At 39.8% G+C, this 14,999-nt stretch overlaps 1 long non-coding RNA gene across 14 annotated transcripts; it reads left to right on the top strand.

The window, feature by feature from the left end:
* Positions 1-2,348: 2,348 nt before the first annotated feature.
* LOC133707143 (uncharacterized) lies at positions 2,349-10,659 on the top strand. Of its 14 annotated transcripts, XR_009844949.1 has the most exons (7): positions 2,350-2,663; positions 3,724-3,887; positions 4,010-4,086; positions 4,363-4,489; positions 4,627-4,665; positions 10,178-10,231; positions 10,406-10,659. It is a non-coding gene; the product is annotated as an uncharacterized LOC133707143 (long non-coding RNA). The 14 variants fall into 14 exon arrangements; XR_009844946.1 differs by having other exon boundaries at positions 2,349-2,663; positions 4,363-4,665; XR_009844937.1 differs by having other exon boundaries at positions 2,349-2,663; positions 4,363-5,366.
* Positions 10,660-14,999: the final 4,340 nt, after the last annotated feature.

Here is a 14,999-nt window from a genome sequence, read left to right as displayed (position 1 = left end):
ACAGCCTGATAATTAAAAAAAAAAAGATAAAAATAGAAAAGGAAGAAGGGACACAACACGTGTAAACTCCTTAGAGGAGCATCCAAAGCCGGGTCAGGAGGTGCTAACCACACCTGGTCAGCCAAGTCCTATCCATTAGAAAAACGGAGAAAACTTCATGTCAAATATAACAGTAGAAAGAATAATAAAGTAAATGGTGCCTATAAGATGTTTCGCGCCCAGCTCTTATAGTGGGAAGATAGAGACAAGAAGAGGAGGGAGAGGAGGGCAGGAGGCAAATGACTAGATTGCATGCACAAGATAGTGTTACGTACGTATTTGGTGAGAAGAGTATACAATTGAGAGAGGGGTCAAACAATTGAGATTAAGGTACTTGGTCTTTGATCGTTGCTAGCTAGCTAGCTAGTGCCAGAGTACGTGGGTGGTCAATAAGTAGCAAGTATTGTATCATTTGTATGTATGACTTCTCAAGAATATCATGTTGATCAATTTTTAATAACAACAGTGTCTTTCGTGCTATTTATTTATCCAATAAAGAATAACCCACCATCATAACTCATATATTTATCATAATAACACGAAATAATGTTATTTTCATAGACTTACAAAATACATTTCCTTATTTTCACAAACACCTGCAGCCATATATATATATATATCTCTTCGATCATTTCACTGATGGTCGGTTTCAACTCCCATAGTTGATCATGCATGCATTTAGTTCTGCAAAATCCAATCAAAATAAATGTCATAAAGAATGAACTGCATGTTTACATGGAAAATTCTATAGGGAAAATTCTACAATATGTTAACGTATGACATGCATACAATTGCCTTAAAAGTGGTAAAATGAGTCTTCAAAATAGTAATATTAGTCCTCAAAGTGGTAACATGAGTCCTTAAAGTGGTAAATTTTCTTAGTTACCACATGAGTCCTCAAAATCGTAATATTAGTCCTCAAAGTGGTAACATGAGTCCTTAAAGTGGTAAATTTTCTTAGTTTACCATATGAGTCCTCAAAATAGTAATATTAGTCCTCAAAGTGGTAACATGAGTCCTTAAAGTGGTAAAAATAGTTGATGTATGAGAAATGTTAACATACCATAGCTTTACCCATTCTATAGTACATACCATTATCTCATACACACATTTACAAATGTGACAACAAATTTGTTATCAGAGTGATAATGTTGAGTCATATTTTGTGTAATTTTAGTTCTAATAATGGTAATTACACCTCCTACGACATTGTTACAAGTTTTTAAACAAATTCGTTGTCAATGTTGTAATTTTTGTTTAACTATATGTAAATAGTGTAAATGAATATGGTAACTTTTGTTCTCAATGTTGTAATTTTGATTCAAATAATTGTAATTTTTTGTTCAAATAGATGTAAAATGAGTGTAAGAGATACTGATATGTACCATACTATATTAATAATCTCACAAGTCTTTATGGATCGAACGCTTGCTTGGTGTTGAAGTATCAACAGTTGAAGCTCTTATATAGGCATTGGAGGACCGAGTGGACTTCATTCTTTCTGCATTGTATATCAATATCATCCTTATAGAATCTGCTTTTGCAAAACATCAAAACACCCTTTATTCCTTGAGATATCCATCAGAGAAAAAAGAATTATCATCAGGCACAGCTTTTCTTTTTTTCAAAATCCACTAAATAAGTTCCACAAGTACTGTAAATTCGACCGTTGCTGTCGATACTGCTAGCTAGAATCTGAATTTCATTGACATAAACCCTCACACAATTCCATTTCTTATTGTCAAATTATAAGAGCCAATTAAGTTTGGCTACTGTACTTCATTGAGCAACTTCCTTCACAAGTCACAACCTGCTTCCGGAGTTTGATCAATTTTCGTCCCTCCATAGTGCTTTCAATATGCAGAGGACATATTCTCCAGAAGGAAAGCAATAACGTACCTTACTTTTGGTTCTACTTTGCAAAAAGCAGATTCAAAGGGTGATAAGATGAAAAGCAAAGGGAATCCAAGCTCCAGAGTCACTACTAGGAAGAGTACTTTTCATGACATTTTTTTTATGGCATTTTATGAAAAACGTCATGAAAAGTATATTCAATGACGTTTTTCTACTAAAACGTCATTGTTTATTTGATACCAAATTTTTATGTTATACTTGTGGCATTTAGCAAACGCCATAGAAGTTCATAAACTTTAACGGCGTTTTTGAAACGCCATTAAAATTTATAACGTTTTCCTAAACGTCACCAATAGTTTTTTAATGACGTTTGAAAACGCCATGAAAAATATTTGAGCCCATGACGTTCGAAAACGTCCTAAAAGCCATGGCCAAATTCCTTTTCATTTCGCGCTTTAAGCCCATCTCATCTTATTTCCAATTTTTAGTTCTGTTCGATACTCGACCAAAAAAAAAAAAAAAAAAGTTCTGTTCGACACTACTTTTTTCCTCTCTCTCGCACACAGCTCCTCATTATCTCTAAGCTACTTGAAGAAAAACTCTGAGCTCAAGCCTCAAATGTCTCAATCTATCGTCTAAAAGCTTTGAGGTCAACAACACCATCTCTTATTATCTTGGTTCAACTCAATTTCCATTTCACTTCTTCGTGTTTTGAGGTTTAGAACATTGAGAAATCCTCTCCTTGAGTCCAAGAACAATTGATTTCTCAGGTTGAGGTCCGATTTTTCTCTTGGGTATTACTCATATTGTTTATTTCCTGTGAATGCATCTATTTGATTGAAGATTTTTGAGAAATTGTACTTAGTTTTTGAGTTTAGGGTTCTGGATACCAATTGTGAAATTGGGGTTAATAGCTTGATTTTCTTACTTAGATTACAGTTAGGGAATGCAAATTTCATTTGGGTTTTGGGTATGGATGCTAAGCCTTGTTGCCAAGGTGGAGATGTGATAGTTTCATTGAAGGCTAACCACACCTGTACAAATTTCTGAGAAAGCTGCCAATCTATTAACTTTAAGCCTTCTGTTGCAGTGCTTACTGATCTCAAAATATCGTGAAATTTTGATATGTTCCTGTTCTGCTAGTTAACAAAGGATCTGGAAAATTTCATCTTATTTCGATATGTAGTGATCTGGGGTGATTTCTCTTTCAAGTCTGGTCTGTTTTGGCAAAGATCCAGAATTTTTAGTCTACTCTCTTTCTGCTGAGATTTGAACTTCTATTTGAATCATTTAACCTCTGGTCTTTGTATATATTGAACTAGACATTCCAATAGTTGTTTCAAAATTGATTTCTTGTCAATTGGTCTTATAATGAATCTTTGGTGGATTTTCTAATTTGACTTTGCTGCTGCTATGTTTTTCTAAAACCTGAGAGTTCATTCTATTTGCATCCATCGTTTCCCTTACTTCTCGAACTCCGATTAGCTTGAAATTTTAGTATGTTGTACCCTGATATGTCAGCTTTCGTTCTGGAAAATTTCAACTTCATTATTGCACAAATAAATTTTTTGTAAATCCTCAAAGCCAAACTGTTCCTACCTAAAGGTTACACTTTAAGTTGTGTCAAAGTTGGTCTTTTTCTGAATTTATCTTGTTTTTTTTTTCCTTCTTTTGCTTAATTATCGTTACTGATAGTGGGTTTGGCTTGGAGTCCTTGGATTGTTGATTATGGATTTTGGGTTCTGTAATTTTAAATTTTGAGGTGGGTGTCTGTTATATTCTGATTTTGAGTGATAATTGTTTTGTAAGTAAGTTCAAATTTTGGTGTAGATGACTGTATGCTGTGACTTGTGGTTCAGTTCCTGATTTTGGAGAAATTTTTAGTAGCCCTGACCCAGTGTCCGCTGCAGCTTCAACCAAAGCTAGAATGCGTTGCACACAAGAACTTCATGAGGTCTTTGTTGAAGCTGTCAACCAGCTTGGTGGTGGTGAAAGTGGGTAGCACAAATTATCATACTCTTTTTTCCATCATTATATCTTGTTATAGTTCTGTCTTTTAGTAGGTTTGTAAATCACAAAGCTTCTTTTGTCATTCACTAATAACTTTAACAAACAGGAGTCACTCCTAAGGGTATCTTAAACGTCATGATGGTTGAAGGCTTCACAATGTATCATGTAAAAAGCCATTTACAGGTATATCAATAGTTCCATACTTGACTAGTTTGATTGTTTTCTCAAAATCAAAAACCCTCAAAATCGTTGTCTTGTTTATTTCTTTTGTTTCTGTTTTCACAGGTTTTTGTGCTCTGTTTTCCTTTAATTAATTAGAATAGCAAATGATCTCCAAAATCCCTAAAAATTTACCAGTGTCCGGTTTAGTGTGTTAGCTTAGTGTCTACATAATTTCATTGAAATCGGAGTAGTTTAAGTTAGGTTTTTATTCTCATTTTGGTTTTTGTGTTATGCAAGTTCATTCTTCTCATGTGTTCAGTCATCCACCAATAACTTTTTCTTGGCCTGAAGACCTTGAACTTGCTCTTGAAGCCAAGAAGTTACAAGTTCAACATGGGAATAGCACTGTGAATGCCTTTTCAAGGTAAACAATACTGCATGATTATGCTTCCTATATGTGCAGTTTCTATATTACCAAATAGGGTTTCTGTTCAGCTCAACTGCTGCTTACATTAGTTCTCATAATTTTTGTTGAGTGGAAGCATGTACGACTTTCCACAGGGACTTGAAAGCTGCTAATCTTTTGATGGATGGAATGGAGTAAGAGATAATTTTTCTTTATGTTGCATTTGTCTATTCCTTTAAGCTCTGTAACATAGTTCACTGTTTTCACTCACTTACAAATATTGGACTTTTGATCTCTTATTGTCTCACTAGAAGAATGTCTCTGTTTGGTTACAATGTCTCCTTTAAGCTTTGTATGCCCGACTGATTCATAGAATTAATGTTTACTTGCGGTTCTTATTTTAATTATTCCTGGTTGATTTGATAAATGGTGGGAATATATGGCGTTGCTCAAAGGAAATTGGGATTATGAAGGATTGACACTGGCTGTCAATACCAATTCATATTTTCAATCTCTAGTGCTGATCATAATGAATATGATTATAGTAGAGTTTTGGGTGAATTGATTGTACTGGATACTTACTTATCTTCTGTACTCTCTACTGGTGTATTTTCAAGTTTGGTAATTGTGTGGTTAAAGTATTGTTCTGCTGCAGTTTCTAGGTATATCTTGAGTCATTGATTACCAGATTTTCACCATGAGGGGAGCTTGTTCTAGGAAGAGAAACCATCAAGATGATGAAGATAATTTTCCTAGAGGGATTTCCAGAAGATATTCCAAAAGTAGGTGTTCAAAGTGCTTGGCAACCTCCTTCTCTCGACTTGCTATAGATATTCAACACGAAAAAGGGCAATGCCCATCCCTCATGGACTTCTACGTACGGCAAATACGTGAGGTAATTGTTTTTCTGAATGCTTCTTGTACATACCTCCAATAATATGGAGTATTTACTACGTCACCAAGCATAAGTAACACCCACTTTGGGACATCCACAAGACATGGCAAGGCCCAACCGAGACATACATCGTGTAGCCCTATGTTCAGGCTACGCGGCGGTATCCGGAAGTCGCAAATCCGCCACCGGGAAGCCACCTTCCCGCCCTTGCCAAGATGGCACCACAACATAGCTTTCTACATGTTAAATAGACTAGAATAGTAACTTTGCTTGTCCCACATCGAAGAATAAGTAGAGGAGATGGCTTCCTTGATCTATAAAAGGAATGCCTCCTCCCACAACTCAACACATTCATTACATCTCTTGTAATCTTGTTAGGCCGCAAGGCTCGACACACTAGTATAGCTTTCAAGTGGACGTAGTCTCCCGCTCATGCGGAGGCGAACCACTATACATCTTGTGTCAAATCTCTCTCTCTCTTTATTTATAGCTAACTAGGATCCCCAAGGATCTTAACGTTAACATTGGCGCCGTTTGTGGGAAGCCAACACAATGGCTTCGTCACCTACCATGAGCTAAGTCTGCTCAGCGGAGTTTGAAGAAATTCCTTCCTTCTTTGAGTTTATGTTTGAATTAATGTTTCTTGGCGGCAACTAGAGCAGAGTGTGCAGAAATTTGCACCTTGCAGGCTGGTCAACACGTGGTCAACGCCCAGCAGAGTTAGTCAACGCCCATGGAGTGGTCAAAACTTGCAGAAACACCAACATTGGGGCGGTCAAAGCTTGGTCAACGCCCGGCGAGGTTGGTCAACGCCCGGCGGGGTTGGTCAACGCCCATCAGGCTTGGTCACACTTTCGGTCAGCACCAGTCAAGGTTGGTCAACGCCCAACCCATGAAGGTCAACGCTGACTCCAAAAAAAAAAAAAAAAAAAAAAAAAATCTGGGCGGCCAAATTTTCTCTGGACACCCAGATATCTTCTCTGGGCACCCATCCAGTTTTCAAACTTCCTGCCAGACTTTGATCCGCCAGCTGCAACTTCACCGCCCGACCCCCAGTCGCTCCGACCAGCTGCATCTTCCATCTCCGCCAAGCCACAACCCCACAAGGAGAAACCGCTAGACTAACCTCCGCCGGCCTCCGTTGAGTTCCGGGACCGCCGCTAGCCATCTCTGCCGGCACTGAGCCTCCGCCGCTAGCAAACAACATTGCCGTCTCCGCCGGACTGTGCGCCGCCAACCTATTATAGAGCAACTTGCGGTCCGTTCCAGGTCTCCACCGACTCTCCGCTCCGCCAACCGGCAGACACCGCTAGGATATACCAGCGGCAAAAACCTCCGCCAGCTGCAACTCCTCCGCTCCGCCCAACTTGCGTCTCCGCCGGCCTCAAGCTCCACCTCAGCTGACAAGCTCTTCCGCTGACAAGCTTCTCTTCCTCCAGCGAGCACAGCCCGGTGCTCCGTCAGCGACAACCCTGTCCACCAACGAGCCTTCCGCTAGCTATCCTCAGCGGCGGCACACCGCTGCACCCCAGTTCCGCCGGGAAACCTCCGCCAAATTGCAGAGCAAACCAACGCTTCACCGCTGAGCTTCCCCGCCGGAAAGCTTCACCGCTGGGCAGCCTCCACTTGATCTGGACACCCACGGAGAGGATCTGCACACCAAACGATCTTCACATCCGGCCACTGACACAACTTCTATCCAGCAATCTCCAAATCCAGATAAGTGCCTTCAATTGACATTTGGCTCCAGTTCATAACACCTCAACGCTTTGAATGTCTCTGTGGTTACTGCTCTTCGAACATATCTGCAGTATGAGATAGCATAATTGTTTATCCACATATATCATGCTATTCTTAATTACTGGCATGTGCACACTGTCGGCTACGCTTTTGTTAAAAGAGCCACAACCACACACCTACAGCACACGTCACTTATTTGAACATGGGCTGTTTTGTATAAGTACCCTGCCACCTGCTGGGAATCTTGCCTCTTGCCATGTTTACATATAAATAAAGAGACATATACATATATATGGGGTGTTCCAGACACCACGTGTCCAACTACCCTTAGGATGTGACCTGCTAGGCATGTGTTCTCTACTTCTTTCATATCATCATGTATATCTTTCACTTATATACATGATACATCGTTTCAAGATCAGGGCCACTGCTTATGTGCAATGATATATCTTTCACTCATGTATATCTTTCAATTATATACATGATATAATTATTTATGCAAACAAGTACACACATAGCCACATATGTACTTAATTACTCCAGCATGGCCAATACCCGCCACATATGTACTTAATTACTTAATTACTCGTGTTGGAAAAGCGGCTATGTCGCTGCACATGATAATTTGTCAGTGAGAAGTATAATTGCAATACCGAGCCTTTGGTATGTATTTGGCTACCACTTATATCAGAGATTCGCATGCTACACTTAGCTTAAATTAATACATCACTTTGCTTACAATCTTATCAAAGTACATATGCAAATTATTTATGTCGATTTTACAAATCCACATATTAATCATCTATTTTGTTTCAAGGAAATTCAACTATTTCTATTGAGCATTCAACCGCAACTACGCGTTGGCGGACATTATCGGACTACTTTATCCGCCACAATGCAATGGAGCGTCACGCTCGGCCAAACTCCGCTAGCCTCCAAATTGCCACGAGATAAGTAACTACATCTTATCTCTTACGCTCTTGCACTTAGAGCTATTGCTATGTCTATACATGTCTCCATGACCCTTACGCATGTCTACGACATGCTCTTGGCCACTTTACTACTTGTACATGCTTGCTCTATGTGTTTGTCATTTTTTTTTTCATGCAAATACATACTGTACACATCCACGGTCTACGACCAAAACCGCCAAGCGGTCAGGCAACGCCTCATAATAGTCATTGATCCGGCAGCAAGGGACTAGTTAACACAACCTACGGCAGCCATTGATCCGGCAGTTAACCCCGACGCTTGGGTACCAAAGATTGGGATCGCTTCCCAACACCCTCTGCTCCGTGCAGCTCCCCCTCAACAAACATGGCTGGGGAGTCGGGGACTCTCTAGCGGGGCCTAGCAGGGGCCCACCCCATTGAGCTTCCGCTCACGAGCTTCCCGCTCATGCCTTCCCGGCACCCCATTGAGCTTCCGCTCACGAGCTTCCCGCTCATGCCTTCCCGGCACCCCATTGAGCTTCCGCTCACGAGCTTCCCGCTCATGCCTTCCCGGCACCCCATTGAGCTTCCGCTCACGAGCTTCCCGCTCATGCCTTCCCGGCAATCCCCGAGCTTCCCGCTCATGCCTTCTCGGCATCCCATTGAGCTTCCGCTCATCCCACCACACGTTAATGGAACATGGAATTTTTCTACCATTTGTCGCCAGCGACAAATCAAATTCTTTTCGCGTTCCATTAATACAAGCGACAACCAAACCAACGCTTACCTTCGCAGCGCTCATACAACTTCCATTTATCATATGCACTCCATATGCTCACACGGCCATACGCGCTCTCGAGTTTGTACGTCATAATCGATCGTACTCGGCGCCATTCGTGTGTATACATCAACATGTATCACGCACCTCATACGTTTATATATGCCAACGCATATCAATGCAACTCACATTTGTTGCCCAATGCAACGCGCATTCTACGTATGCCTGCTTTTTGTTTTTGTTGTGCAGGTTAACGAGTCCCTTCTTGCTTACGGAGTTAGGGGACTTGTAGGGGTTCCGTACCGCCCGGTTACTTATGCTTGATGACTTTATGATTTGAACTCCCCAACCAAGAAGCTCCTCTTACTCGGGGACTTCGGGGACTTGTACATACCTCCAATAATATGGAGTATTTACTACGTCACCAAGCATAAGTAACACCCACTTTGGGACATCCACAAGACATGGCAAGGCCCAACCGAGACATACATCGTGTAGCCCTATGTTCAGGCTACGCGGCGGTATCCGGAAGTCGCAAATCCGCCACCGGGAAGCCACCTTCCCGCCCTTGCCAAGATGGCACCACAACATAGCTTTCTACATGTTAAATAGACTAGAATAGTAACTTTGCTTGTCCCACATCGAAGAATAAGTAGAGGAGATGGCTTCCTTGATCTATAAAAGGAATGCCTCCTCCCACAACTCAACACATTCATTACATCTCTTGTAATCTTGTTAGGCCGCAAGGCTCGACACACTAGTATAGCTTTCAAGTGGACGTAGTCTCCCGCTCATGCGGAGGCGAACCACTATACATCTTGTGTCAAATCTCTCTCTCTCTTTATTTATAGCTAACTAGGATCCCCACGGATCTTAACGTTAACACTTCTTATGGTAGAGACTAAGATTTGTATATCTTAGCTCATGCCAATTGCTTATTTGATTTCCGTTTTGTGATATCCTCTGAAAATTTGTAAGTTTGCCAGGCAACCCATTGTCAATGTAGCAGAAAGCAACTTCGCTACCACATTTTTACTTATTGAAATATCATGTTAATCTTGTTTGATAAAGCTCTTTGTCTAAAGATGTTATTTGTTATTCTTTAAATTAGCTCTTTCTATATGTGCTTGTTACGTGCTTGTTTCTCTGTTTTCATGTTTTTCAGCAGGATTAATATGATCCTTTCTCATTGTATGGCATTTGATACGTAGCCATATCTATACATATTTGCTTGTTTACTTATATGATGATTTTGATATGAAATCATACAATTCTTTGTAGTCGAGGAATAGAAGTGTATAATGAAATAATGCATTTAATTTTTTTGTTGGGTGACTAACTCTGCATTTTTCTTGATACAGGTTGTTGATGATGTACATCCTTTAACAATATATGATTCCTGAAGATTGTCTGAGGTTGGCTCTTATCATTTTTGTTACTGGTATTCATTATTAACACTTAGAAATATTCTGGACATATACTTTTAAGACAATACTTTGGACTTATGAAATAGCAGTGCATGTTACCTCTTTTTAAGTAAAATTAACATTGACAAGTTCTGTAATTCTTCTCTTTTATCATTTTTGCAGTTCAGAGAATGACTTGCATGCAGCCATGATGGAATTGATATAGATAATAACGCAGCAGTTGCTAATCTCCATCACTTCCATATACTGTGGTTTAGCTACCCAGCTACCCTTTTGTTATCTTTCTGTCTTTTTTTATCTTAGCTAACATATGTGTGAATTTGTAGAGGAACAATAAAATTTGCATTATGGAGTATTGTAGAGTGGGTATTTTATCTTTTATTAATTCAAATGTACATAGCATTAGAATTTTGTCATTGTAATGTGTAATATTTTTTGCCAATAGGACAATTGATTTTTTGCAATTAATCAAAAAATCAATATATATAATTTTTTTTTTGAAAAGCGAAAAAAATTTAATGGCGTTTTCAAAACGTCATGGAATACATTTGATGGCGTTTTCAAAACGTCATGGAATAAAATTTGATGGCGTTTTCAAAACGCCATGGAATACATTTTATGACGTTTTGAAAATGTTATAGAATACATTTGATGACGTTTTCAAAACGTCATGGAATACATTTGATGGCGTTTTGAAAACGCCATGGAATAAAATTTGATGGCGTTTTGAAAACGCCATGGAATACATTTGATGGCGTTTTGAAAACGCCATTAATCTGTTTAGGAAAAGACGGCGTCAGTATTTACGGCGTCTGGGGATGACGTTGAAAAACGCCATGAAATACATTTAATGACGTTTTTCAAACGCCATTAATGTATTTCTGTGTAGTAGTGAGTAGACAATGCCATTAACCATCGAGAAATGAAAAAGAAAAAGAAAAAAGGCCAAATCATTGCCTATATAAAATGCAAGATCGATCACACGACAAAGCAACCACAAGAGAGTCACAGAAAGCTAGTAAGAACACTACTCTCTCACTTTCCATGGCCTCATTGCAGAGCTACAAACCTGTTAGAGACAAAGAGAGTCGGGGGGTGGGGGGTAGGGCGCGCCTGGCCAGTTTTACAGTAACCGTCAGCCAGACTCGTCACTATGGACAGAACTCAGACGACACCATAGCCGAAACCGAGACTCAATCCTATAGCCAAACCCAGACCTACTACCTGGATCAGAAGTTGGCCAAGGCCAAAAGCCAGGCTCACTGCGTGGCTGAAAAGACTGGAAATATATTGAAAGAAAAGGCGGCAGGGCACAAGAGCAAGGATAATCCGTGTAAGATAAAATGCAAGGATGGCGATAAGAGCAAGTGAGATGTAATCAGCAAGTAATTCTTGTATGACATGTTTCACCGTACATGGATCATACTTACTTTTCATAGATGATTAATCTGCAGCAAAAGTTTAAAATGATGGAGTTTTATGTAAAAGAATAGCGTGCAAGGTAAAGTATTACATCGATGTGTGATCCCCATATGTAAGTGCTGCTCATGATTATATTAATAAATTTGCGACTTGCGAGCTATTATCAGGATATCATATCATGATCGTAGTGCAGGGAAGAAGATCGCAAATTCGCAATTGGTGATTGTGTTGGTGACACTGTTTCGCATGGATCCGTTCAACTACAAATTATTTGATCTTCATGTTTTCTCTATCAAACTCAAATGATTGGATCTGATACTGAAATGTTGTAATATTGCACATCCGACACTATCGGCGTGGTTACAGTTATAAGAGATACCGTGTGAACATCATATATCGGGTTTACAATTAGGCCCTTTAAAATTATATCTGGGGAAAATAGTCTGTACGGTGCCTAACGTTTGCCTCCTTATAAATTTCGGTAGCTCACATTTAGAAAATATCAATACGGCACCTCAGGTTCTCTACTCGACCGAGGATTGGTATATATAGTCATTATCTCCGTTACGGAAGTTGCCAGCTAGCAATTTTTTAAGGGTATTTTCGTCATTTTATGTCTTCATCCTCACTAATTCCAGCCACATCCCCAATGGTAGTAAATTAATGGTAGTGATCATGATCTCCTCTGCACCCGCATCGCATCCCATCACCCCCTCCTCCTCAACCACTACCGCCGCCATTAGATCACCTACAGCCACCATCACCACGCCCACAGAAGCCAAAATAGAGTTGTGCTTGTTGCTTGAAGCTCAATTGTGAACTTTGCCATTAAATTCATGAAAGTTTTCAACTTTATCAGGATTTGGTACTTTCGTGTTTGTCATGAGTTCGTCTTCTTGGTTTTGGCTCATTTGGTTATTGGTATTGACTCTGAATTTCTGTGCTGGCATTAGGGGTTTACAAAAACAATGGCTACCTGATGGTTAGAATGATGATTTCAGGGGAAAGATGGATTCAAATCAGATTTCAAAAGAATAAAGCAGAAACAGATTTGAGTGTTTATGATGAAAGACAATGATTTTGGAATTGGATTGCATACCTCAAACGTGAGATTGTTTTTCTATTTATATTACAGTTGGGTCCATATACAATGAATGTGTGATTCAATGATAGTAACAGTTACAAAATCAGAGAGCTAGAATCAAGCTAATTAAGACAAAAGGAAATAAAGACATTGATAGGGTCTTTAAGAGAATGATTCACTCTTTAAGAGCTGATTCTCCATTATTAATTTCCTTTGATTTATCACCTCCCCACAAGCTGACGGGGCATGCACGAACTGGAAGCTTGAGAACTAGAGAAGAGAATCTAGCGGAAGGCAAACCTTTGGTAAATAGATCTGCAATCATATCAGTTGTGCAGAGATAGCGAACTGTAAGCTCACGACGAACCACATTTTCACGGACATAGTGATAATTGACCTCCACATGGCGAGTACGGCTGTGAAATACTGGATTAGATGCGAGAGAAAGAGCGCTGATATTGTCACACCATAAAGTTGGACAGGAGAGAGGCAATTTGAGGTCTTTGAAGAGATGTCGAAACCATGAAATGGTTGCTCCCGTATAAGCTAGCTGACGATATTCAGCTTCTGTGCTTGATCAAGAGACACCTCCTTGTTTCTTAGAAGACCAAGAGATTAGATTAGGACCCAAATAGATGCAAGAGCCACCGGTAGATATTCGGTCATCCGGATCTCCAACATAGTCTGCATCAGAGAAAGCATTTATATTGAAAGAACCAGGACGATAAAGGAGACCATGATTGTGAGTTTTCTTGATGTACCTGAGAATACGCTTTACTGCAACCCAATATGTGGTAGTGGGCTTATGTAAAAATTGACATACTTGATTAACAGCAAAGGCAATATCTGGACGTGTGATTGTGAGGTATTGAAGAGCTCCGACAACACTTCGGAAAACAGTAGGATCAGATAAGGCATCACCATCATTAATACTCAAACGTTTACCACTAACAGCTGGAGTGGGAAAGGGTTTGGCAGCAATCATATCTGTGCGGCGTAAGAGATCAAGAGCATATTTAGATTGAGTGAGAGAGAGACCAGCAGCAGAACGTTGAACTTCAATACCCAAAAAATAATGCAGATTGCCTAGATCCTTCATAGAGAATAGTTTGCCCAAACGAGTAATAAGTGTAGCAATAGAAGATGAATTATTGCCCGTGATCAGAATATCATCAAAATAGATTAATAAATAAATTATGACAGTTCCAGAATGGTAGACAAATAGGGAAGAGTCAGCCATGGAAGACACAAAACCAAGTTCTTCAAGGTAGGAGGAGAAGCAAGAAAACCATGCATGTGGTGCCTGTTTTAGGCCATATAATGACCTGTTTAATTTGCAAACAAAATGAGGGAACTGAGCATCAACAAATCCAGTAGGTTGTTTCATGTATACATCCTCAGTGAGAAATCCATGGAGAAAGGCGTTTTGAACATCTAACTGTTTAACAGACCACCCAAAATTGACAGCAATGGCAAGAATAAGTCGTATGGTGGAATGCTTAACAACGGGACTGAAAGTCTCACCATAATCAACACCTTCACGTTGATGGAAACCATTTGTCACTAATCGTGCTTTATACCGCTCTATCGAACCATCAGAACGCCGCTTGATCCTAAACCCTAAACCCTAAATTGATAGGGTCTTTAAGAGAAGGGAGAGGATCCTCTCCTGGGCAACTTAATGACCTGAGCTACCTGAGCTTTCTACGAGATGACGACACATGTAAAAACATCATCTAACGGTTTACATAGTGCCACATTGACTCTCCCAACTCTTCTCTCTCTCTCTAACCCATAGAACCATTGGCGAAACCATAGCCTCATCCTCACTGATGCTCCCGTCCTTAGCTTTAGCTTCCTTAATGTCATCACCGGATTCCGACTTCGCATCTGATTCCAAATCGTTGTTCATTATAGAGATCTCAATCACAACCAAGTTCTATAGACTCTCTCTATTAAGTTTTTTGACTCGTTCTTATGAGTTTTGGTGGTTGCTCATTTCCTTCTGGGATTGGTTGCGATTGAATTGATGGGACGAAATTGCTTGGGATTCAATTGATGGGTTCAATTTCTGGGGACGAAATTGCTTGTGCATCATTCTGTTTTGTTTTGTTAAGAGAAGAGTTGCAGGCTTATGTTTTGTTTTTATAAGAAACGAAGTTGCAGGCTTATGTTTTGTTTTTATAAGAAACAAAAAGGGCAATTGTGTAGCTTTTGTACAGTTTTTATTAAAAATGGAGAAGGCAATTG

Source organism: Rosa rugosa, chromosome 4, assembly GCF_958449725.1.
Source record: "Rosa rugosa chromosome 4, drRosRugo1.1, whole genome shotgun sequence".
Classification (NCBI taxonomy): Eukaryota; Viridiplantae; Streptophyta; class Magnoliopsida; order Rosales; family Rosaceae; genus Rosa; species Rosa rugosa.
Note: the sequence above shows the minus strand (reverse complement) of the source record. Positions and strands in the feature narration are given on the sequence as shown.